Source organism: Symphalangus syndactylus, chromosome 16, assembly GCF_028878055.3.
Source record: "Symphalangus syndactylus isolate Jambi chromosome 16, NHGRI_mSymSyn1-v2.1_pri, whole genome shotgun sequence".
NCBI classification, from domain to species: Eukaryota; Metazoa; Chordata; class Mammalia; order Primates; family Hylobatidae; genus Symphalangus; species Symphalangus syndactylus.
Genome location: NC_072438.2, coordinates 12,883,782 through 12,906,001, shown reverse-complemented (window position 1 = coordinate 12,906,001; position 22,220 = coordinate 12,883,782). Strand labels below are relative to the sequence as shown.

The following is a 22,220-nucleotide window of genomic DNA, read 5'->3' as shown; positions in this document are numbered from 1 at the left end:
GGGTTTTCTCCTCCTCTCCTCCCCCAACTTCTGCATTCCCCTTTCTTCTCCTTTCTCTCTCACCAGGGATCCTCCTCCTGTCACCTTCAGCTCCTCCCAGCTCCATCCTCTCCCTCCCTTTCTCATTCCCTCCTTCCTTCCCTCCCTTCCTTCCTTCCTATTATTATTGGTGTCCTAAGAATTCAGGCAGTGCCTTTAAAATTCCCGTTCTCTCTCAGTCAGCTATTGCTGTGTAACAAAGGCTTAAAACTTACACCATTCATTTAGCTCAAGATTCTGAGGTTCAGCAATTCAGGCTGGGCTCAGCTGGGAGGTTCTTCACTGGGCCCCTCATGCGTGAGCCAGCAGAGGCAGGTTGAGAGAGTGGTTTTGCTAGTTCCACTTGAGCTTCCTCACATCTCAGGGACTTCTTCAAGAAAGACAGGTGGCTCAGCTCTGTTCATGCTGCCCTGTCCCCAGCAGGCCAGCACAGCCTGGCTCATATGGTGGCAGCAGGATAGATGGGTGGTGAGGGAAGGAAAGAAGGAAGGAAGGGATTAAGTGGGTAAAAGGATGCATGGATGGATGGATGGGTGGATCAAGGAGTGAATGGATGCATGGATGGATGGACAGATGGATGAGTGTATGAGTGGGTGAATGGATGGGGGTGTGGGTGGGTGGCTGGATGGATGAGGATGGATGGATGGATGGATGGATGGATGGATGGATGGATGAGTGGATGGGTGGGTGAATGGTTAGGTGGGTGAGTGGGTGGATGGATGGATAGATGAATGGATGGATGAGTGGATGAGTAGGTAAATGGATGGGTGGGTGGATGGATGGATGGATGGATGGATGGATGGATGGATGGATGGACGGATGGATGACTGGATGGGTGGATGACTGGATGGGTGGGTGAATGGATGGGTGGGTGGGTGGATGGATGGATGAATGGATAGAGGGGTGGATGGATGGATGGATGGATGGATGGATGGATGGATGGATAGAGGGATGGATGAGTGGATGGGTAGGTAAATGGATGGGTGGGTGGATGGATGAATGGGATGGATGGATTAATGCATAGGTACATGGTGAATGAATAATCGTGAATGGATGGACGGATAGATGTATATGTGGGGAACAGATGGATGAGCACACAAACTGTCTGCCTGGGAGTCTGGAGACCTAAGATTGTCTGGACCTATAAGTTCCTCCACAGACTCAGCCCTGCCCCTAACAGCAATGCTGTTAAAATTAATCATGGATTTTTTCTTTTTCGTTCTAAATGTACTGAGTAGCTGAGCCCGCTGGTGGTTTGCAGAGCGGGTTTCATCTGCTCTCAAAGCCAGTCCACATGAAGCCCAGCCTTGGTAGCTGTTTTTCTTCCTCTATCCTTCGAGCAGACGCATTTGGCAGACAGCAGATTTTGTCATTTTTCTTCACTTGGGCTGTTATTCCTGAGTCATAACTCATGCTCACGGGAAGGCTGGACTTCTCAGTAATGATATTGAAATTGGATCCCTGGGCACAGGGCATGCAGCAAGCCAGTGAGGCCCTGGCATGCCAATGAGGCAGGCCTGGCCTGGCAGTGCCCAGGGCTGTCTGTCTGGAGAGGGGCTGCTCTTGTACAGCATCTCCCTGAGCCAGGGCCTGGGCTGCGCCCCGGCAACCTCCCAACTGCCTCCAACTTGCACAGCAGAACCACAAGAAAATCCCCAGTGAGCATCTCCTACTGAAGGACCTAATGTGTCTTACCCAGGAATGACCATGTCCCAGGGACAGCTCTGAGCACGGGCGTCTGTGGTAAGAATAGGACCACGTGCCCGGGAGTCAGGCCCTTGTCACTGAGTCCAGTTCAGAAAGCCCCTGGGCCTATATTCAGCTGCGAATGCAAAAGACACAAATCAGACCACACCATTGTAGGACCCAGAAAAAAATGCAAATGCATGGTCCTCACCTAAAATTATTCACAGTTTCAGGATGACAACAACAGAGAATTAAACCAAGCACCAAGTCCCCTTGATCACTGAGTCCTCCTGAGCCTGGGGCCCTCCTGAGAGGGGTTCTGTGTGTCTGCTGGGGGCACAGCCTGTGAAGCTGGCCGGGACCCAGCTTTGGCTCTGAGCTCCCTGAGGCTCTGCTCTCTACAGGCCTGGGTTGAGTAATTTTGCTCACAGCCCAGCTGCAGGTTATCAGCTGGGGCCATGCAAGTAGGTGCCACTAAGGACAGTCTTGCAGGTGGCCATTATTCAGGTGGCAGGCACTTCCTCCTCACTCTGCCTCATCACCGTTGCCCATCTTCTCCCCAGTGGCCGGCCTGAGCATGCTGTGGACCTTGGTGGACGGGACCCAGGCTGTCTGTTGTTGCTGCTGTGGTTCTGTTTGCAAAGCTCCCCTTGTCACTGGGGATGCAGGCTCTGCCTGGAAAGGCTGTCCCTGGCTTCCCCCTGGCCTGTCCTCCCCACTCCTGGTTGAGTTTCTGTTCTACAGTCTCCATTGCAACCTCACCTTTTCCGAGGTCGCCCGTGGGTTGGCACACACTGTTGGCCATGCAACCTCTGCCGCCTCTCCAGAGGATGGCAAGGAAGAAGATGAGGTGAAACAAAGGCACTCACACACACGGGTGCACTCTCACACACACTACACTCTCACACCCACTACACTCTCACACACACTACACTCTCACACACTACACTCTCACACACACTGGTGTGTGCCTGAGGGGTAACCAGGAGGGGAACATACCCTAGAAGGGCTGCCTCTGCAGCCTGGGCCCCAGCACGACCACCGGAGGAGGGACCTGAGTGGGCGCCACATCCATCAAGACCACAGCGTGAAGCAGGACCAGTCAGTCCTTGCCGTGAGCAGACCCAGCCCACCCTGAAGCCCGAGAGGAACACGCGCTCCCCTCCTCAGGCCTGGGCGGGCGCCTGCGGCTGTTCTGCAGCAGCGCTGACAGGCGCGTGCCCCCCACAGCCCGTCTCCATCAGACGCTGCGTGAGACTCCCGACAGCTCCACGTCACTCTTGTGAGCTTCAGGGATCTGACATTTTTATTTGTTGTTGCAAGGTTTGCAAAATCCTTTTGGATCTTTTGACGTGTGTAGAATCTTCCTGAAGGTCTGGGTTCTAAGTCTGAGGACAAGGCTGGTGGTGGGCAGGGTGTGTTAGATAAGCGGCTGGGCCCTGGTGAATATTTTCATTTTGGAAGGCACTAGCTCTGAGAATGGTACACACATGCAGGGGTGCCCTGGGCACCTGCCCCTGCCCGGCACAGGTCGTGGGAAGCTATTAGGAACCCTAGGCTGAGTATCGGATCCCAGCTGTATAGCCTCCCTTTGCTGTTCCCTCACCCCGTGACATCCTGGGGCAGGCGCTCCTCCTCACTGTGGACCTCACGTGCCCCATCTGCCCAAGGGGACAACCAGACGGGCTCCGGGGCCTTCTGAGGCCAGCTCAGCTCTGATCTTTGGTCCCGTCCACAGCCCGCCCTCCACTCCCCAGCTCCTCTGAATTCTTGTCACTTTGGCTTGGCTGGCAGGGAGGGCACCCCCAACCTGCCTCCAGCCTGCAGACTCCCCTGCCACCCACTGTGGAAGGCTGGGCAGGAGAACGGCCACCACCCAAGTATCCCCGTCAGAGTTCTGACTCTGCGGCTGCTTCTGACACATCCAAGGGTGTGTTCTTCCACCTCTGCCTCCCTGAGACAGCGTTTCCCAGGGGAGCCCTGAGCACTCCCTGGCTCTACCAGCCCTTCCTTTCACCCCAGGGCCCCCAGCTGCCTCAGGGCCCTCTCACCTCCTGCCACAGTGACAAGGTTAGGGTCAGGGTCAGGGTCACCACACACACACCACACACACACCACACACATGCACACACCACACACACACACACCACACACACACACACACCACACACACGCACACACCACACACACACACACACCACACACACGCACATGCCACACACATACACACCACACACATCACACACACAGCACACACAACACACACACTATACACTACACACACACACACAGCACACTACACAACACACACACCACGCACATCACACACAAGTCCTGGCCATGAGGGGCTGACTGTTAGAGAGGCTGTTTAGCCTCCTAGTTGTCGAGGGAGAGCAGTCGCCTCCTTGCGAGTCTGCCGTGCAGCTGCTTCCCGGCTGGGTGCCCAGGCCAGGCTCGGTTCCCTGGGCTGGCAGCTGCAGGGATGGTCTGAGCCCTGCCTTTCAGGATGGCTGGGTGGTTGTCCGCTTGTGTGTTCAGACGCTCACAGCTCAGCTGTCTGCACCTCGTGCCTGTCTAACGGGGGATCCTGACCCCACCCCCGGGAAGACCGTAGGGGATTACGTGAATGACAGGGCGGACACCAGCCCCTGACACAAGCAACCCCACAGGGCCGCTGAACTGTGACCAGGATGCCCGTCCTCAGGGTGGTGATTTTGGACCCCACCCCACCCCTCTGCACAGGCAGGTCACATTCAAGTTCTTTCCTTGACCCGCAAGAGGTCCGGAGGCTCGGGGGCATCCCCAGGTCCCCAGCCCCAGCCTCTGGTCGGTCAGAGACGATGGGCAGTTCCGCAGATCCCCTCCAGGCTCTGCCCAAAGCTTGCCTGTCTCTCATCTGGGATAAGCTCCTGGCGTGGGTTACAGCCCAGAGGAATGTCACCCGCAACCGCTGGACATGGAGAGCCCCAAAGAAATCAGAGTTGGACCAAGGGCTGAAAATGAAGGAAAAATGTGCAGGGTGAGACTGTGTATGGGGACAGCGCTACGTACCCATGGGGAACACCCAGACCTGAAACACCCAGGGACAGGTGTGTGCCCAGCTGCCGGCGACGCCAGGCTCTGCACTGCCGGGAGAAGCCAGGCAGAGCCGTCTCAGTGAGAAAGCGCCGGATAGCCCCTCCCCAGAGAAGCACCCCCTCCCCTCATTGGTGAAGGGAGCCACTGGGCATCTGGGAGTTTTTGGAAGGGCCTGTGGGGGATCAAAGGGAGGAGGTGAGCCCTGAGAGCTGGCTGCGGACTCCCAGGGAGTGGCTGCGTGTCCCAGCGGGGAGCTCCATTCTATCCAGTCAGGTGGGTAGGCATGTGCCTGTCGGTGCAGAGGCAGATAGCAGGGGCTGGAGTCCAGGAGAGGGGTGGCCCCTGCAGCAAGTCTGTGGTGGGGGGCGTTCAGAGAGAGCCGGGAGAGGTGTGGGACCCCTGCTCACCAGGTCCCTGGTTTAATAAAACGTGAACAGAATGACTCCATCTTGAAGTGTGTAACTAGGCACTCACAAGGCACCTATGAGGTAATGCTTGTGTTCTGAAAATAGCCACATCCTAAGCTGACCACCAGTGATAATTGCAGAATATTTATGGCCATACAGGACATTTCCTGGCAAGCCTGAGGGACATCCCGATGTCCTGAGAGTGGAGGCCGCTGTACTCAGAGGTGAGGAGAGTGAGCAGCTGAGGCTGGGGGATGCATGGTCCCTGACAGTCCTCCGTTTAGTGAGAGCGTCTGCACGTTCCAGGCTCCACTGGAGCTCCTGACGGTTTCTTATGAAATAGCAGCACTAGCAGAGACGGTGCCTTCATCCTCCAGCTTTCGGAGGACGCCCTACTCTGTAACAAAGTCGTTTCCAATCAACTTGCCTCTTTCGCTGAGCTCTGTGACTCGCTTGAATTCTTTCCTGAGTGAGATCCAAGAACCCGTGTTGGGGTCTGGATCGGGACCCACTTTTCTGGCAGCAGCACATCCTCCAGAGCCCTTTCTGGCTGGGGACACAGGGAGTTTGAGGTCCGGGGCAGAGAGACAAGGGAGAGGAGGGAAGGCTGGGGACAGGGACAGAAGGTCTAGGGGAGACTTGGGGGCCATTGGCAGAAGAGACCAGAAGGGCCCAGCAGGAGAGACCACGTCCCCGAGGCTGGAGGGCGGGCGTGTGGGGAGATGTCAGGTCTGCAGACACCATGTGTCTAGCGGCCCCCATGTCGTGTATGTGAAGTGTGCGACCGTGCTGGAGCCTGGAGCAGGGCAGGATGGAACAGAACAGCCTTTAGGGGAAGGGAAGGGGACCGGGCGCTGGAGACCAGGGTGCCTCATGCTGTGTGAGGTTGGGCAGACGCCAGGAGAGAGTCCTGGCCTGGCAGGGAGCCCGAGGCTTCCTGGGGCTGCTGAGAGCTGGCCAGGGTGCCAGCAGGTTGGATTCCGGGGTTTGTAGCCTCCTTGTTTTGAAACAGGGGTGAGCAGCCGGCTCAAAGCAAATACAACTGCAAGATAAAATAAAACACTAAAGAAGCTCCCAAGGAAATCAAAGCCCAGGGAGAGGAAAGATGGCCAAGAGTGAGTAAAACAAGGCTGGCGCCCACAGTGAAGGCCCCAGGCACTGCGACCCTGGGAGAGGCTGCCAGGCACAGGGGAGGGGAGGTGCCAGGAGGGTCAGAGAGGAAGCACACAGGGGAGTAGGGACCAGAGACAGGGCTCCCCGGGCCCGTCTGCCAGTCCCAGCCGGGTGGAGACAGGCCGTGCCAGGAGAAGCCTGAGCCAGGGTTCCAGGACACCCAGCCAGCTCCTCGGCGGAGGAAGGCTGGCTCAGAGCTCGGCGCTCCAGGCCTTGGTGTGAGACTGAAGAGGGGGTGCTGTGTATGTGTGCGGGCGTGGGGGTGCTCCAGGCATGGGACGTTGCAAGGGTGCAGCACCCTAGAGACATCTTGGGGTTGTTTTCTGGTGCAGGGTTGGCAGCCTCCTGTGAGACCCGGCCGCTGTGTGTTCTGAGCTCCGACACCTCACCACTGGGGAATTCATGACGCACTCCCCGCGAGGGCCAGGGCGCACATACTTGGTAGTTAAATTGAATTAAGAGAATGTTATTTTTAAGTATTTTGGAAAAACACTTGAAGAAGCCCAGGACAAATCCCCAAAGCCATGGCAGAGATCCCTGGTTTACGGGCGACTTCCTCTCCCTCTTCCAGCCTCACATCCTCCATCAGCGAGACAGAGGGTCAGCGGCGGAGACGCCAACACTTTATTCTAGTCGTCTCCTCTTAGGAGGAAAAACCAGCTTATTCTCACCAAAGTGTCAGGGGCCATGTTTGTCATCAGCATGGTGTGTATTCGTGTTTGAAAAACCAGAGAAAGGGAGTCGGTGGGTAGGCGACAGGGGTCGCCTGAATGTGGACCCGCGGGCAGAGGGTGAAGCCCCTGCCTTTCCCCCACCCCAGGCAGCCCCCATGAGAGGTGGGAGAGGGAGCCGGACCCCTCCTCGCTCAGACCCCAGCCAGTGCCTGGGCTTGGAGTTGGCGCATTGCTTCCTGGCTGTGCTTCTGCCCCTTGGGCCCTCACTTTGCTCATCTGTAAAATGGCATGAGAATAGTTGTATCCATCCTCATAGGGTTGCCGAGGGGACTGATTGAGAACATGCAAAGTCTTAGCACCTTAGCACCGGGCCTCCACTTAGGTGCTCAGTGAACACCAGATATTACCATTAGGCACCTGTGCAGAGAGGAGGAGCGGGAGAGGGAAGAGGAGGACCATGGGAGGGAGGGAGCCTGCACCCCCAGGCACAGGCAGACTTGACATCCTTATTTGCATGAAAAAAGAGTGCTCTGGCTTCGGAGTGTCATCAACCTCCTGTTTCAAGTACGCACAGCCCATTTATTTTTATGAAGTGCTGAGGCCTTAGACTGTCTGAAAGCTGATTGGCCACACTCGGTGCCATTTCTCTTCCGACCTGCAGGCCTTCCTGCCTTTCGTTTTGTGTCTTCTTTCCTCTGGGCACCGTGGGGAGTGGATTCTGTGGCTTCGCATTTTTTCCCTTTTTTTGCAATGAATGAAGAGGAAACAGATCCATAGACACAAAGGTGTGGCCTGGCCAGCCCTGAGCATCTGAAGTTTGAGGTCATCCTTCTAGGGGGCTCTGGGGCTCAGGCCTGGGCCAGGAGCCAGGCCCTCCCTGCAAGGTGTCCTGCCACAGCTCACAGTGCGTGGGCCACCAGCACACATGCACCTGCCACACGCCGGACCCACGGAAGGGATGAGGGAAGCCCTGGGGGTCCCACCAACGATGCTGAGTCCACAGGACTGCGGTTTCATCTTACTTATTTTTGTCACAACCCCAGACCCTGGAGCGGGACACAGCACACATGTGCCCCATAAATATCGCGGTGTGAATGAGTAAGTGATGGAAAGCACGGATGGGCGATTTTAAAGAATAGGGCCCTGTGGGCTGTGACAGGCAGGACGCCTGCGCCCCAGGGCTCATGGTCTCAGCAGGGATGTGGTTATGGTAGCCCCTACATCGAGTGAGGACTTCTATGATAATGACCATTGTCAATCACAAGAAAGAAACTGAGGCACAATTAACAGAGAGCGTTTATTTGGGTCAAGATTGAGGACCGTGGCTGGGACATTGGAGTGATACCTCGGCCTTTGTTACAAGCAGGTTTTAAAGGCAAAGCGGGCAAGGAGTGGGCGGATACAAAGTCCTCTGACAGGAGTTCTGATTGGTTTAAAAGACAGCATGGATCGGTGATTGGCCGTCACCACTGCTTCTAGAGTATGAGTTACAGGGTACAGCAGGAGGCACTTTATGGCTACCCGGTGTCAGCCTAGAGCCCACACAGCTCGCAGATTCAAGAGGTGGTTCTCTAGCTCAGGGGGAGTGGGACGTGGCTGCTGTCACATTTTAATGCCTCTCTGGGCCTGATAATTTAACGGAGCTCACATTCCTCAGATTCAAAGTTTCTTTTCTTTCTCACCATAAAACGCTGGCACAGGTTCGGGAGCATGGGTGCTCTGTGGTAACAAATAATCATAAATGTGTTACATTCAGCTTAGCAGAAAGCTGCCTCCTTCTGTATTTTAAGTTCGGCCAAAAGGTTTCTAGGTCTGTAGTGAACTGTACCTAACTGCAGGTGTACAGACGTGACCCACTCCTGCAGCAACCAAGCCGGCTATTTCTGGACGTCACCTCCATCTCCGTGGGCAAATGCTGTCCAACCGCGGGGCCACCCTGGAGTCTGTCAGAACCTATTCTGCTCCTAGGGGCTGCCCAGCTGAGAATCGTTCCCTCCTCAATCAGCTTTAATTTGCCTGAAGTTTTTCTTTGAACAAGTGCAACAAGGGAGGATCAGCCTCAGGGGAGGGAGGGGGACTATCCTGGGGGAGGGAGGGAGGATCAGCTCCAGGTGACTGAAGACCCTTGGCCTCCAGGTGCTGCCCAGAACCGGGGCTCTTTATCCAGCGGGGGAAGGGCTCCATTTGGACCCTTCTGTCTTCAGGAGGTAGTGGGGACAGACTCGGTGACAGGGTGGACAGGCGAGGGTGCAGGGAGGACAAGAAGAGCCCCAGCAACCGCAGGGCATCCAGACTCTGAGGGGCCACAAGTCCAGTTTTCCCAGGCACCAGCTGCCATGGCACATTGTGAAAGGCTGAGTGTCTTCCAACTCAGAGAAGCTGGTCGTGAAGACACCAGAGCCAGCAGAAAGGATCACGTGCCACCCAGCATCTCTGCAGAACAGGTCACTCAGGCCCTGGCCCTGGGTGCCTATCACAGAGAAGGAAGCAGGGTAGCTATGGGTGGACGAGTGTCCCCAGGTAGATGGAGGCATCCTGTCCCCACCATCCTGGAATGGAAAGGTCATCAGACTTGGGTTTGAGGAAGACCATGCTGCCTGTGCTGCACATGTCAGAGGGGCCAAAGTGAGAGTGAGACTTAGGTGAGTGGTGGGGTCACAGAGAGAAATGGGTGGGGCAGGCCTGTGTCCTCACAGGACCCCGTGGGGTGTGGCATTACCCTGCCCCACAGACCTCAAGACCCAGGGTCAGAGGCAGTGAGCGACCACCCACAGTCACCACTGAATACAAACGCGGTCATGCCCAGCACCCACGCACCACGCCCGACACTCTTCTTGTGGGCTGAAGTCAGGGTCTCCAGGGGCAAAGGTCTTGGGGAGCAATGGGCTCCCGAGCCTAGCGGTGCACCTGCCTTCATGCTGCCTTCCCAGACGCTGTGGCCACGCGGTGGGGCCTCTCCTCCCGGGACCTGGCCTGGGGAGGGGACTGAGCTTTCAGGATCCCCTGACTGTTTACGGGTACCTTAGCCAGGGAAGAGCTCTCGGGGCACCAGCGAACTGCCCAGAGCCGCAGAAATGACCACATGGGGAGCAGATGTTCCAGAACCGCAGAGGACGAAGTCTTGGCCGTGCCAGGTTCTGCACAGGTGGGCAGCCAGGACCGGCACATGGACAAAGGAGCCTCAGTCAAGGAGGGACTGCAGAACCTGCCAGAACCTGCTGGGACCTGCTGGAACCTGCTGGAACCTTCATTCTCCCAGGAGGCTGGGTCTGGCCAGGTCCACTCCTCCCAGTGGCCTGGAATTGCCTGCGGCTGACCTGCTCACCGCTATGGGCAGCAAAGAGCACCTTGGAGCTGCCAGAGGTGGCCGAGGACGGATGTCATGCCAGGGGCCTCGGTTTCCTCCTGAGAAAATGCGAGTAATAACCCTGCCCGCATGCTGTGGGAGGATGCGAGGTAGCACTGGTGGGAGATGCAGGCAGGGCCACTCAACTTCCCTCCACCTCCTCCCCGCTCAGGGCCTCAGTTTCCCCACCTGCAACTGAGGAGCCTGGACTAGACCATTTTGGAAGGAACTCCCGTCTGGGACTTGTTTATTCAACCACATATTCCATTCTTTCGAGAAGTATTTATTGAGACAGTTTTGTTCGCAGACCCCACAGCCAGCGAGGGGAGGGCTCCCTGGTCTCCAGCAGAAGATAGGTGAGCAAGTGAGCAGCTCAGGAGCCTCGGCGGACAGAGTGGCTGTGCTGGGAGGGCAGGCAGGCCGAGGAAGGGCGGAGATTTAGTGGGTGGTGTGCTTGGAGGTCACGGGAGAGGTGCCTCTGCAGAGGGCAACAGGAGGTGTGGAATCGGGGAGGGGACAGCAGGCGCAAAGGCCCTGGGCAGAGGCATTGGGCCAGGCACACTCCCTGGCCTCACAGATGCTCCTTCCCCTGGTGAAGGCTGGAACCCCCGGCCAGGCCTGGGTCAGGGGCACCCGAGGAGGCACAGTAGCCAGTCAGAGTTTTATGCAGAGCATGAGGGGCGGCCCCTGTGAGTGTCAGCCGGGGGAGGCGGCGGATGGTGTCTGCCTTCCACTCTCAAAGGCCTCTCTGGCTGTCTTCAGGACCACGAGCAGAGTGGGAGTCCCGGGCCAGGGCCAGGCCATGGGAACAGTCTGGGGAACAGCCAGGGTAACTTGTGCCAAGCTGACGACCAAGGAGGTGAGACTCAGGTACCTTCGAGGGCAAAGTCCGCCTGCAGACCCGGAGGCATCAAAGCAGATTCTGGGGTTCTGGGCTGAGCCCCCGGACAGGTGGCAGGGCTGGACCTGAGATAAGGCAGAGAGCAGGAGAAACCAGCGTCCATCTACACATGCTCAGGTTGTGGTGCCTGTCAGATGCCTGCTGGAGGAAACCAGGGATTCTGCACAGAATTCTTCAGGGATTCTTACCAACAAGCAGGAGACAGACGGGCCCTGGGACCCAGGCCAGCACTCTGCAAACTGTTCTACAGACCTGGGGAGCCCGCGGGAGAGGGCAGTGCTCAGGACTGCAGCCCAGGGCCTCTGTGCACAGAGGGGAAACTGAGGCTTAAAGAGGAGGAGCTGTTGGCTAAAGGTCACAGAGCTGGCCCGGGAGCCCAGACTCCCCCTCCCAGGTCTGCCCCCATGACCTGCAGCAAGTGCACACACACTCAAGCACAAGCACACACATGCGCACACGCACACGTGTACAAGCACACACATGCACACGCGCACACACGCATGCACAAGCACACACATGCACACACGCACGCACAAGCACACACATGCACACACACACACCATACAGCCTTGTTCCCGGCAGCCGACGGCCGCCACCCCCTGGCGTACCGCGTTTGTTTCCTCCCGCAGGCCTCACCCGCCCATCAGTGCCTCTTCGATGCAGGAAGATGCCAATCTCTGCCTTGAGAGGGCTTGGAGCATTTCATTTCCCTTTGCCTCCTCCTTCTGACCCATCAGCTGCTCGCCTTTACTGGTGAACGCGAGAACCCTGGGCACAGCAGCAGCTCCAGGTGCAGCAGTTCCGGGGGTGAATTCAGACAGGCCCCTCCCTCCCTCCAGCCACTGGGTCAAGCCCCAGAGAGCAGAGGTCCCTGCCTGGGGCCACGGAGGGGAAGGACAACAGAAGGAACTGAATGGAAACCCAAGGCTCCACCCCCGGCCCCACCTCAGTAACCCTGGCCCTTCGGGCGAGCAGCATACCCTGGTATTTATAATGGATTTTCCACGTCCTTTGATGTCTTGCAAAACATAATAACACGCAGTCATTTTTCAAAAGCAAGTAGGCCGAAGTTCGCTGAGAGGGGTCTGCCACCAATTTACTCAAAAGTAAGCCTTTCTTTTCCCCAACTCGCCCTCTCAAGGGGCACCGGTGCAGAAGCGCAAGGGGCAAGGTGGGCCAGGACCTGTAGACAGGAGAGCTGCTCTGGCCAGGAGCTGGCTCCAGGGCTCAACCCAGCAGCCACGACAAACTCTGCATTTAACCACGGATGAAAATGAGCACCTTCGGGATGCTCCTGAATCCCCAGGATTCCCCAGGGAGGGTGCTGCCTCCAGAGCCTCCAACCCCGTGGGGAAGGGCAGGGGAAGCACTGTGCCCTGCGGGTCCTGCCCCTGCCTACTACCTGGAAGTGGACCCAGCTGGGAACCAGGGAGCATCAGGCAGAGCCACCCCACTCAAGCCCTCCGCTTCCCACTGTGAGCTCCCTGAGCCCTGGTGGGAGGTTCAACATCCACGTGGATAAATGGTGGTGAAGGCAGCGGTGAGAGCCGGAGAGAGGACACTCGCTTTTACTTTAGTGAGCACCAGCTAATAGCAAAAGAGAGGAGGATACTGCAACCGTTCAGTAATTGATTAACCGGTGTGAAGCAAACTGGTGAAGTGACTTAGGTCATTCGTTTAAAACAGCAAAGACACGCTGCTGTATTAACTTTTGAGTTTGTCGGTTTGTAGGGGAAGGAGAACCATGAAAAGCTCTAACCTCACTAAGCTCCAGCCGCTGGGCAGCCATGACCACAGAGCTGGTGCACACAGGCTGGCACTGTGGGGTGGTCCCTCTGCCTGCCCTGCCCACATACTGCCACCCCACAGTGTACAGATCGGGAAACTGAGGCACAGTACAGGGACATGGTTTCCCCCTTCATGGAGCCAGGACCCACTGCTTTCTCCACCTGGAAAGGTAGGCAGCAGGAAAACACCACACACCTCTGCTTTGAGATAAAGAGATAAAGCTGCTGGCTGCTGGCACTGCCAGGAAAGGCAGCCCCAGCACTCCAGACCCCTCCACAACATGCTGGGCAGCTCCCCACGGAGGGCTACCGAGTAGAGTTCCTTCTGAGCATTTGGGTTGGGTGGGCTGGCAGAGGGGACAGGTCAGAAGGTGAGGCCGGGCCCAGCCACGTCTTTCATCCATCTTGGAGGCAGAAAGAGGCCACTTCCAGAGCTCCTGGGGTCTGAGGCCATGTGAGAGATGCTGGCCATAGAGCAGCAGATGCCGGGCCTCTCCCCATCTGCATGCAGGGATGCCGGAGTGCAGAGCCAGGACCAGCTCTGCACAAATACGTAACAGTCTAGGTATCAGACCTGCCCTGTAAGGAAGTGGCCACCCCATGTGGGAGTTCCCTGTCCCTGGAAGGGTCCAAACAGAAACCACGGGATTCCATCTCAGAGGAGCTATGTGCAAACATTTGCTCTATGTGAAATATATTTGTTACAGTATCCAACCTTAAAATGGAAGGAACGGCCGGCACATCATGACAGGGAGCACCTTGAGGGCGTTGTGCTCAGTGGAATAAGCTGGTCACAAAATGACAAATCCTGTAGGAGTTTATCGTATGAGGTCCCTAGAGTCAAACTCATAGAGACAGAGAGAAGGGCGGGTGCCAGGGGCTGCGGGAAGCGGAGCGGTTCGGGTTTAAAGGGGACAGGGCTTCAGTCTGAGAAGAGGAAAGGCTCCATGGGTGGAGGGTAGTGAGGGCTGCGCGGCAATGTGAATGTGCTTAGTGACACCAAACTGTGCAAGTAAAATGGTTAAAATGCTAAGTTTTATGTCATGTTATCAATAAAATTTTTAAGAATGCATCCATCATCACCCACCCGTGCTGTGAATAAGAGACGCTGTCCCTGCTTTCGAGGCTTATGGTCTGATGGGAGAGGCAGCCTGGAAAGTGGCAATTAGGATGCCCAGAAGGGAGAGAGAGCAGCAAGGAGTGAGGGTGTCCTGGGAGGGCACAGAAGAGGAACCAAGAGCAGGGCAGGCTCCCAGGAAGAAGTGAGTGCCAGTCCCAGGTCGGAGTAAGGGGCCACTCTGGCAAAAACCACATCAAAAAGCCCAGAGGAGACAAAAGCTGCACATGTGGGGAACTGAAAGCAAACCTGGAGGGCCAGTGTCACAGGCAGAACGGGCAGAGGAGGAGGAGGCTCGTCCCAGACCAACCACGCCTTGGAAAGGAGGTGCCCTTCGCCCCAGGGGGCTGGGAACCAGGCAGGTCCACGCTGCCTTCCCACCTAACATAGGAAGAAAATGAACAAACCCCAGCTCCCGAGGGTCCAGGCCCTGGGCACTCAATTCCCCAGCATCACCTGACTCAGTCCTTAAGATCCCCCCAGAAACGCCCATAACAGTAGGTATATTACACCCATTTTACAGATGAGGAAACTGCAGCTTGACGGAGGTGAGCTCCGCCTCGATGCAGGAACTGTTTTATGACAGTGCGGTGAAATTTTAAAACATAAGAACATGCGATCAGGCGTGCACTGTGCCACCCACGCTGACCGAGATGCGTCGACTTCTCACAGCACAGATTCCTCTGCTGACTCTAAACCCAGGAGCTTCTGAGCCCTCAGCCCTAAACTAGAGCAGCCACTCTGAGCTGAGTGTCTCCTCTGTATCCGGCACGGTTTCAGACTTGACGGGGGTGCAGGGTGCAGAGAAAATGTGAGGCGTCACCTCCGCCCCTCAAAAACTGACATTTTAAATGAGAGGTGCAGAGTCTCCCGTGTGGGAAAAATTGGAACAATCGTAGGACTGTGGTTTAAAACGGCCCCTGGTCCATGGTTCCCCATCTCAGGGCTCATAGGAGAACAAGGCTCACAGAGCACTGGAAGCTAGGACAGGTATGGGTGTGTGTCGCCTACAAAGTGATTCCAAACGCAGTGAGGCAGACAGACAGAGCCAGCCCGCCAGGATGAACACAGGGAAGGAGGTGCTTCATCTCTTCTCTCGCTTCCCAAAATAGAAAAAATGCTTTTCCCCACCAGAAGACGGGGTCTGCCTCCTATGCACGGACACTGCCTTCTCTTCCCACTCATCAGTCCTCAAAACCCACCAGGAGTGGGGACAGTTGAGCTGGAGGTGAGCCTGCATTCAGAAGGCAGCATTCTGTGCTGGACCAGGGCCCTGTTAACACTGGGTATAGAGCAGGCGTTTTGTCTGACACTTCATCCATTCAGTGGGTCGGGAAACGGGGCTCCCGGAAAGAGACAAACCAGAAATGTGTTTCCCAGGAGCTGTGCACGCCAGGCCACCCCTGCGAAGTCTGAGGAAGGGGTTAGACTGTCAGCCCGGGGCCCAGCCGCCTGGGCTGAGGGCCACCACACATCCCGAGTGTGGGTGAAACCTGAGTGTGTGGACCCTTTCTCACCTGAGGATGAGGAAGAGGAAACACAGCAACCGGGGCCTTGGAAAAATGCGGCAGGAAGAATCAAACACAACCACATCTCAAAGGCTGGCAGGGAGGGTGCCCCATGAAAATGATTTCTCCAGCCGCCCGCCCGAAGGGTATTTTTAGCAACTGTCGCGTGCCCACCATGGGCAAGTCAGGCTGATTAGAAAGACAGCAGGAACTGGGGAATGGAATGACGGCAATGAAATAAAACCACGCGTGGATCAAAACTGCCTGGGAACAGAAACATACAGAACTGATGCTGAAGAAGACAAAATACGTGACTCGGAGAATGAAGTGGGGAAGGAGGGAGCCCGGGCGTGGCGGGAAGGGGCGGGGAGCCAGGCAGCAGGTGCTCCCCAGAGGAAAGAGAGGCAGGATGGGGAGCAGGTGAGGAGGAGGAGGAAGCGCTGAACTTTCCTGAGCTGCGGAGGCAGGCGGGGTGGGGAGTGGTTTGGGGACAAGCCAACAAGTTCCCAGTAACTTGAAGAAGCGCACTTCAGAGGACCAGGCCTCACGCAGGTCCAGCTGACTTTGTGAGCCTGGTGATGCAGCAGCACCCTGGCCTCCATGCCCGGAAGGAACATGTTGGTGCCAGGCCACCTTTCCCGTTCCTGAAGGTCGCAGAACTTCTCAAATCAATGGGCAGACAATGCTATCCTCAGGAACAACTTTGAAACGCTGACTTGAACACGAGCCCCACACCCTGAGGGATGAATCGAAGCTAAGAATTCAAGACTAGGGAAGTTACTGGGACCCCAGACTCAAGAATCAGGCTGTCGCTGGTGCAGGGTAGGGGCCAGGAGGATGGGGTGTGGTGGGGAGTTCTGCCCCCAGGGCTTCCCCGCCCTGCTTTTCTGCCCCCAGGGCTTCCCCGCCCTGCTGTTCTTGGGCTTGGTTCCTTCCTTGGTTCTCCAAAATGTGCTTTGGACCAATCAGTGAAACGATACTAAATTGTCCATTTTGTAGGTTACAATTCTATAGGGTTCAACCTAATACTTGGCTTTGCAGTTCAGAGATACTCTCTTTCCGTGTCTGATTCCTCAGCATTGTACCTGGCACCAGAGCTTTCCACATGCCAAGCTGTTGCAGGCTGGGCCCCCATCCAGGAGCAATTACTGAATGAAACATTTCTTTTTCCCCTTAAAAAGAAAAAGACTCATGCGAAGCCACACTATGCCACTGTTAATTGCCAAGGCGCTTGAGCGATGATTTTCCACATGCTTGTGGCTGTAACTTACATTTAATGACATGAGTCAGGGGCTTGTTTCTGCACCAGAAGACCAATAAGCCTCCCGGTGACAGGGTCTGTCACCCCATTTGTCAAACTCTATGTCATGTCATCTCATGATATTCCCAATGATGCCTTAGAGTTGCCATATGCAGAAGGGCCTCCATAGTATGCAGTTGAGTATGAAACACATGGAGAGAGTAAAAGGCTGTGCTAATGTCTGCTGGAGTCAGTGATTCCTAAGTGGAGGGTCTGTGCCATTTTGCTTTTCTTTCTTCCTTACAATTTTCTGCAGATTCTTCATTTTCTACAGGGCGTATCTCACTCCATTCAGCTTTCTGTAACAAAATACCATAGACTGGGTGGCTTATAAACAACAGGAATCTATTTCTCTCAGTTCTGGAGGCTGGAAGTCCAAGATTAAGGTGCCTGCAGATTTGGTGTCTGGTGAAGCCACCTCCTCATGGACAGCCGTCTTTTTGCTGTGCGGCACGTGGCGGAGGGGGTGAGGGGTCTCTCCCTGGCCTCTTTCATAAGGGAACTAATCCCATTCATGACCTAATCACCTCCCCTCCTCCTAGCATCATCAGCCTGGGGACTAGGATTCACCTCCCCTCCTCCTAGCATCATCAGCCTGGGGACTAGGATTTCAACATCTGAGCTCGGGGGACAGAAACAGCCTGTAGCGAAGCATGTGCATTTTTATCATGGAAAATGTGTTTTTCAAATTTGAATCAGCATTTTGTCTAGATTATGGCATAGACACCGGGGGTCCCCACCTGGTCCCCGGCACTGACAGCTGCACCATCGTCAGCTCCTGGGAGTGAGGGCTGACAGCTTGCAGCCACTCCATTCCCCAGATAGCTGAGTCTGACCACAGGGAGCTGCTGCTCCTGGGAGGCCGTCCTCCCGCCAGTGAAGGCCTCGCCAGTGACTGACCACTTGGAGGCACAGAAGGTGTACCCTGGCCTCAGGGTGGGCCCACCCCAGGGTGCAGCTCCCACTCTGGAGCACCTGTGGGGGACCAGACCACGGTGCAACTCGAGCTGAGGTCACCTCCTTGTTCAGCCCCTGCACCCACCCGGTCCTGCTCCCCACCCTCTGTCCTGAGGAAACTCCAATAAATCATGTGATGTGATGAGAATTATGTCACTGCCACAGGACTGCTGTGAGAATCGTGAAGTAAAGGGGCTGGCACCTGGTACACTGAGGGGCTCACCAAATTCCAGTGTCCTGGCACTGTGGGGCTCCAGCCAGCCAGGCATCCGATAGGCAGCGCCTTGGCATTCCAGAAGGGTGGCTGTGAACGTGGGGTTCAGAGCCTGCACACTGGCAGAGGCGTCTGCACCCCAGACCAAACCAGGTGCCGGGGCAGAGCACAAGCAGCCTGCCCTCCCTCCAAGACTCCAATTCCCCTTTCCCCGTCAGTGGGAACCCGGGTCCCAGGCTCTCTGCGGAGCACCATGCTCATCGGTTGCAAAATACCTTAGTCGGCACCCTGTTCCTGTCAGGCCCAGGCTCTGGGGAGAGCAGGGGTGGGAGAGGGCACTGGGTGCTGGCCAGGGCAGTGCACACAGTTGTCTGTCCTGGCCGTAGGGCAGTGACCCTGTCCCCACCACAGGCGGCCCTGGCAGGCAGGCCACCAGGAGACCCCAGGCCCTGTGCCTGACGTCTGCTCTGGAAGTCGGTCTGCATTTAGTTTTGGGTTTAACAGACATTTTTAACCCCATCATTTTCAACGAGTGTAAGATTCACAAAAGAGTTAGAAGTTCTATTAAAAAGAGGCTCAAAATTACTACAGAAACTAAAGGACAGGGTTTTAAAAATAGCAACTGGTGAGAAAAATGACAAATGCCACACATTTGATGGGGTGAGTCATCTCCCAGCGGCGCCATCCTCAGCCACGCCCGAGTGAAGAGCTGCGCCTGACGCTGTCCTCAGAGACCAGCTGGACAGGGACGCAGGGACGAGCTTCTCTATGTGCGGGGAGAGGCGGGCGTGGGCAGCTGGCGCTGGCTCCCCGACGGCAAACCAAGGAACTTAAAGGCCAGGCAGGGACAAGGGGCTGCTGAGGAAACTTCCGGGGCTTCTCAGGTCCAGGCTGACCAGGTTTACACACCAGAAAGTGAGGGCCCCAGGCAGGGCAGGGATCCTCAGCCAGGGCAAGGTGGAAAGGGCAGGGCTGCCTCATGTGGACATTCATTCATTCCTACCTGAGCCCGCCACACATTCATTCATTCATTTCCGCCTGCACCCATCACACATCCATTCCTTCCCACCCGCGCCCACCGCATTCATCCCTTCCCCCCGAGCCTGCCACACATTCATTCGTTCATTCCCACCGGCGCCCACCATTCATTCACTCCCACGCGCGCCCACCACACATTCATTCACTCCCACCCATGCCCATCACATATTCATTCATTCATTCCCACTGGTGCCCACCATTCACTCCCAGCTGCGCCCGCCACACATTCATTCATCCTACCCACCCCCACCACTGCCACAGACCCCAGGACTCCGGGGAAGGACACACCCTCGGAGAATGCGGGCATGGAGTTCCCAGGAGCTCCTCACTCTCTGTGGAGAGAAGAGCTCTGGCTCACAGTCCAAAGGGCCTGACCCATCTCCTGCTGACCCTCGATCCCAGTCCAGGAGCTGCCTTAACAAAGACCCACAAACTGGGAACTCAAACAACAGGAATGCTTTCTCTCCCAGTTCTGGAGGCCGAAGTCCCAGATCAAGGCGTCAGCCTGACGGTGCTGCCTCTGGGGGCTCCGCGGGGGGCTCCTTCCTGCCTCTTCCAGCTATACCCTTCCAGCTTCTGTCACTGTCTCCACATGGCCTCTGCCCCTGTGTGCGTCTCCCCTCGTTTCTGATAAGGAACATGTCCCTGGATTTCAGGCCCATCAGTGACGGCCTTACCTCAAAATCCTTCACTTTACAGCAGCTGCAGAGATGGCTTTTCCAAATAAGGTCTCATCCACAGGATCTGGGGCTGGGGATGTGCTCATATCATTGAGGGCCACCATTCAACCCCTTCCAAGCCCCTAGGTCTCCTCGGGTGGCCGAGCTTCCCCAGCACCTGACACCTGGAGCGTCCTCCCAGGAATGTCAGTCTCTCCCCTGAGGGGCTCCCCCATCCCACCTGCACAAGGTCCACCCAGTCCCACTTAGGGCCAGGGGTAGAACTTTGTCTAGGAGTGGCCTCCCACTCTGGTGGGGCAGGATGTGTCCCCGCCCCAGCCCAAGTTGTGCCAAGGCCTCACCTCTCCATGACAAACGCCCAGCAAAGAGGCAGTGAGTGTGGCATGGGGATGGGCCTGTGTGCCGCTCAACTCTGCTTCCCATGACAAATGCCCAGCAAAGAGGCAGTGAGTGTGGCATGGGGTGCGCCTGTGTGCCACTCAGCTCTGCTCCTGCCCAACTGTGCAACCTTAAGCAATTGCCTGCACCTCTCTGAGCCTCAGTCTGTCCCTCTGTGGAATGGCATGACCAGAGCAGTCCACCCACCTCCGAGGTGTCAGCCTGTCTGTGAGAGTCAAACAAGGCCAGAGTGCCTGGCAGCCGGGAACCTCACTCAGTCCACAGCTGTTGTGATTAACCCGTGCTGCATCCAGGGCACAGGCCTCCCAGGGCAGTGGGGAAACCCACAGCCCATACACAATCAGCCCCATGCCCCGGCAACAGAGCAGGTCACAGGGAGGGGGAGGGGCTGGGCAGGCCGCCCCAGGACCCCCACGTCTTTGCTGAGCCTGGAGGAGGAGGAAGAGGGCATTTCCTGTGGGAGCGTGGGGGAGGGGGGGGGAGAAGCCTCCAGTCAGAGAAAGGTCACCTGGCTGAGCATCCTGGGACGATGTGCCCTGGGCCTCCTCCAGCTTGTAGGGAGTTTCAGCCCTCACCCTCAGGCAGTGGAGAGCCAAGACAGCCGTTGGGCTTCCAGCTGCTGGAGGGGTGCGGAGGAACCGCCCTGCACATGTCCCAGCAGGAGACCACCCGGCCTGAAGGAGGGGCTGCCAAGCCTGGCTGTGTTATTTGGAGAAACCAGGCCTGGAATGCTCCAGCCCCCTCCGGCAGGCAGGGGTGAGTGAAGACCGTACCTGTCCCGCCTGCCTGCACTGGGTGGCTTTTATCTGGAGAAAGCCTTGGCCCCATGCAGACACAGTCAGTATCCCCCGCCCCCACACTGATGTCCTTCCCTTAACACGGGCCTGGAACCCGCAGAGGGTCTGGAATCCGCAGAGGGTCTGGAACCCGCAGAGGGTCCAGCCAGCTCTGGAACTAAACTAATATGGAGAAACCCCCCAACCCCAAGGGCAGAGACCAAATAAACCTTCAGAGGAGGGTAGAAGAAGGAGGCAATGGCGCTTCTGTGGGGCAGCCTGGAAAGTAATCCTCTCTCCCAGGCACACGGCATCCTGACCGTGGGACAAGAAGGAGATTCCTGGAGAAGAGCACAGAGCACGTGAGAGCCCCGGAAACAGACCCCCGCAGAGCACGCGGAAGTCCCCGAAACCCGCGCAGAGCACGCGGGAGTCCCTGAAACCCGCGCAGAGCACGTGGTAGTCCCGGAAACCGACCCGAGCGGAGCACGCGGGAGCCACCGCTTCATTCCACGCACCACCCACTTGCTGGGCGTTTTCAGAGTTCTAAAAACCCAAGAAGGAAAAAGATTGGAAGAGGAGGTGAAGATGTCCCAGAAAGTGCGATAAAAAGGTACCGAGATAAAGCGCAGAGTCAGAGGCAAGACCGAAGCGCTACCGTGAGGCCCGGCCGCCAGGAAGAGTAGCTGTAGAAAGTTCCAGAGAGTGGGAAAAAATGGAAGGGAAATGGAAGGTGCCCAAGCAAGATTTACGAGAACACTTCCCAAAGCTCAGGCCAGGCAAGTCCATCTGGACGCCTTGGGAGTCCCTCGCCCTGGGCAGGGGGCCCACGTTTAGCCTTCTCCTGGTGCTGTTTTCATAAACGAGGCTCGGCAGCTTCCCCGCCGGCAAAGCAAAGCCCGCATACCACAAAGGACGGGAGCACAACGGCATAGATTTTCTCTCCCTTATGACTTTCTTTTCTCTCTCTCGCTCTTTTGTGTGTGTGTGTGTGTGTGTGTGTGTGTGTGTGTGTGTGTGTGACGAGGTATCACTCTGTCATCCAGGCTGGAGTGTGGTGGTGCAATCTTGGCTCACTGCAGCCTCCGTCTCCCAGGCTCAAATGATCCTCCCACCTCAGCCTCCTCACTAGCTGGGACT

General features: G+C 56.6%; 1 long non-coding RNA gene across 2 annotated transcripts; it reads right to left on the bottom strand.

Annotated features, from left to right (window-relative positions):
• Window positions 1-11,918: 11,918 nt before the first annotated feature.
• LOC129464677 (uncharacterized) lies at window positions 11,919-21,501 on the bottom strand. Of its 2 annotated transcripts, none has more exons than XR_010116384.1 (4): window positions 21,311-21,501; window positions 19,903-19,975; window positions 12,285-12,487; window positions 11,919-12,072 (listed from the first exon to the last, which is right to left on the bottom strand). It is a non-coding gene; the product is annotated as an uncharacterized lncRNA (long non-coding RNA). The 2 variants fall into 2 exon arrangements; XR_008651663.2 differs by lacking the exon at window positions 21,311-21,501 and adding an exon at window positions 20,247-20,549.
• Between the last annotated feature and the right edge of the window lie 719 nt (window positions 21,502-22,220).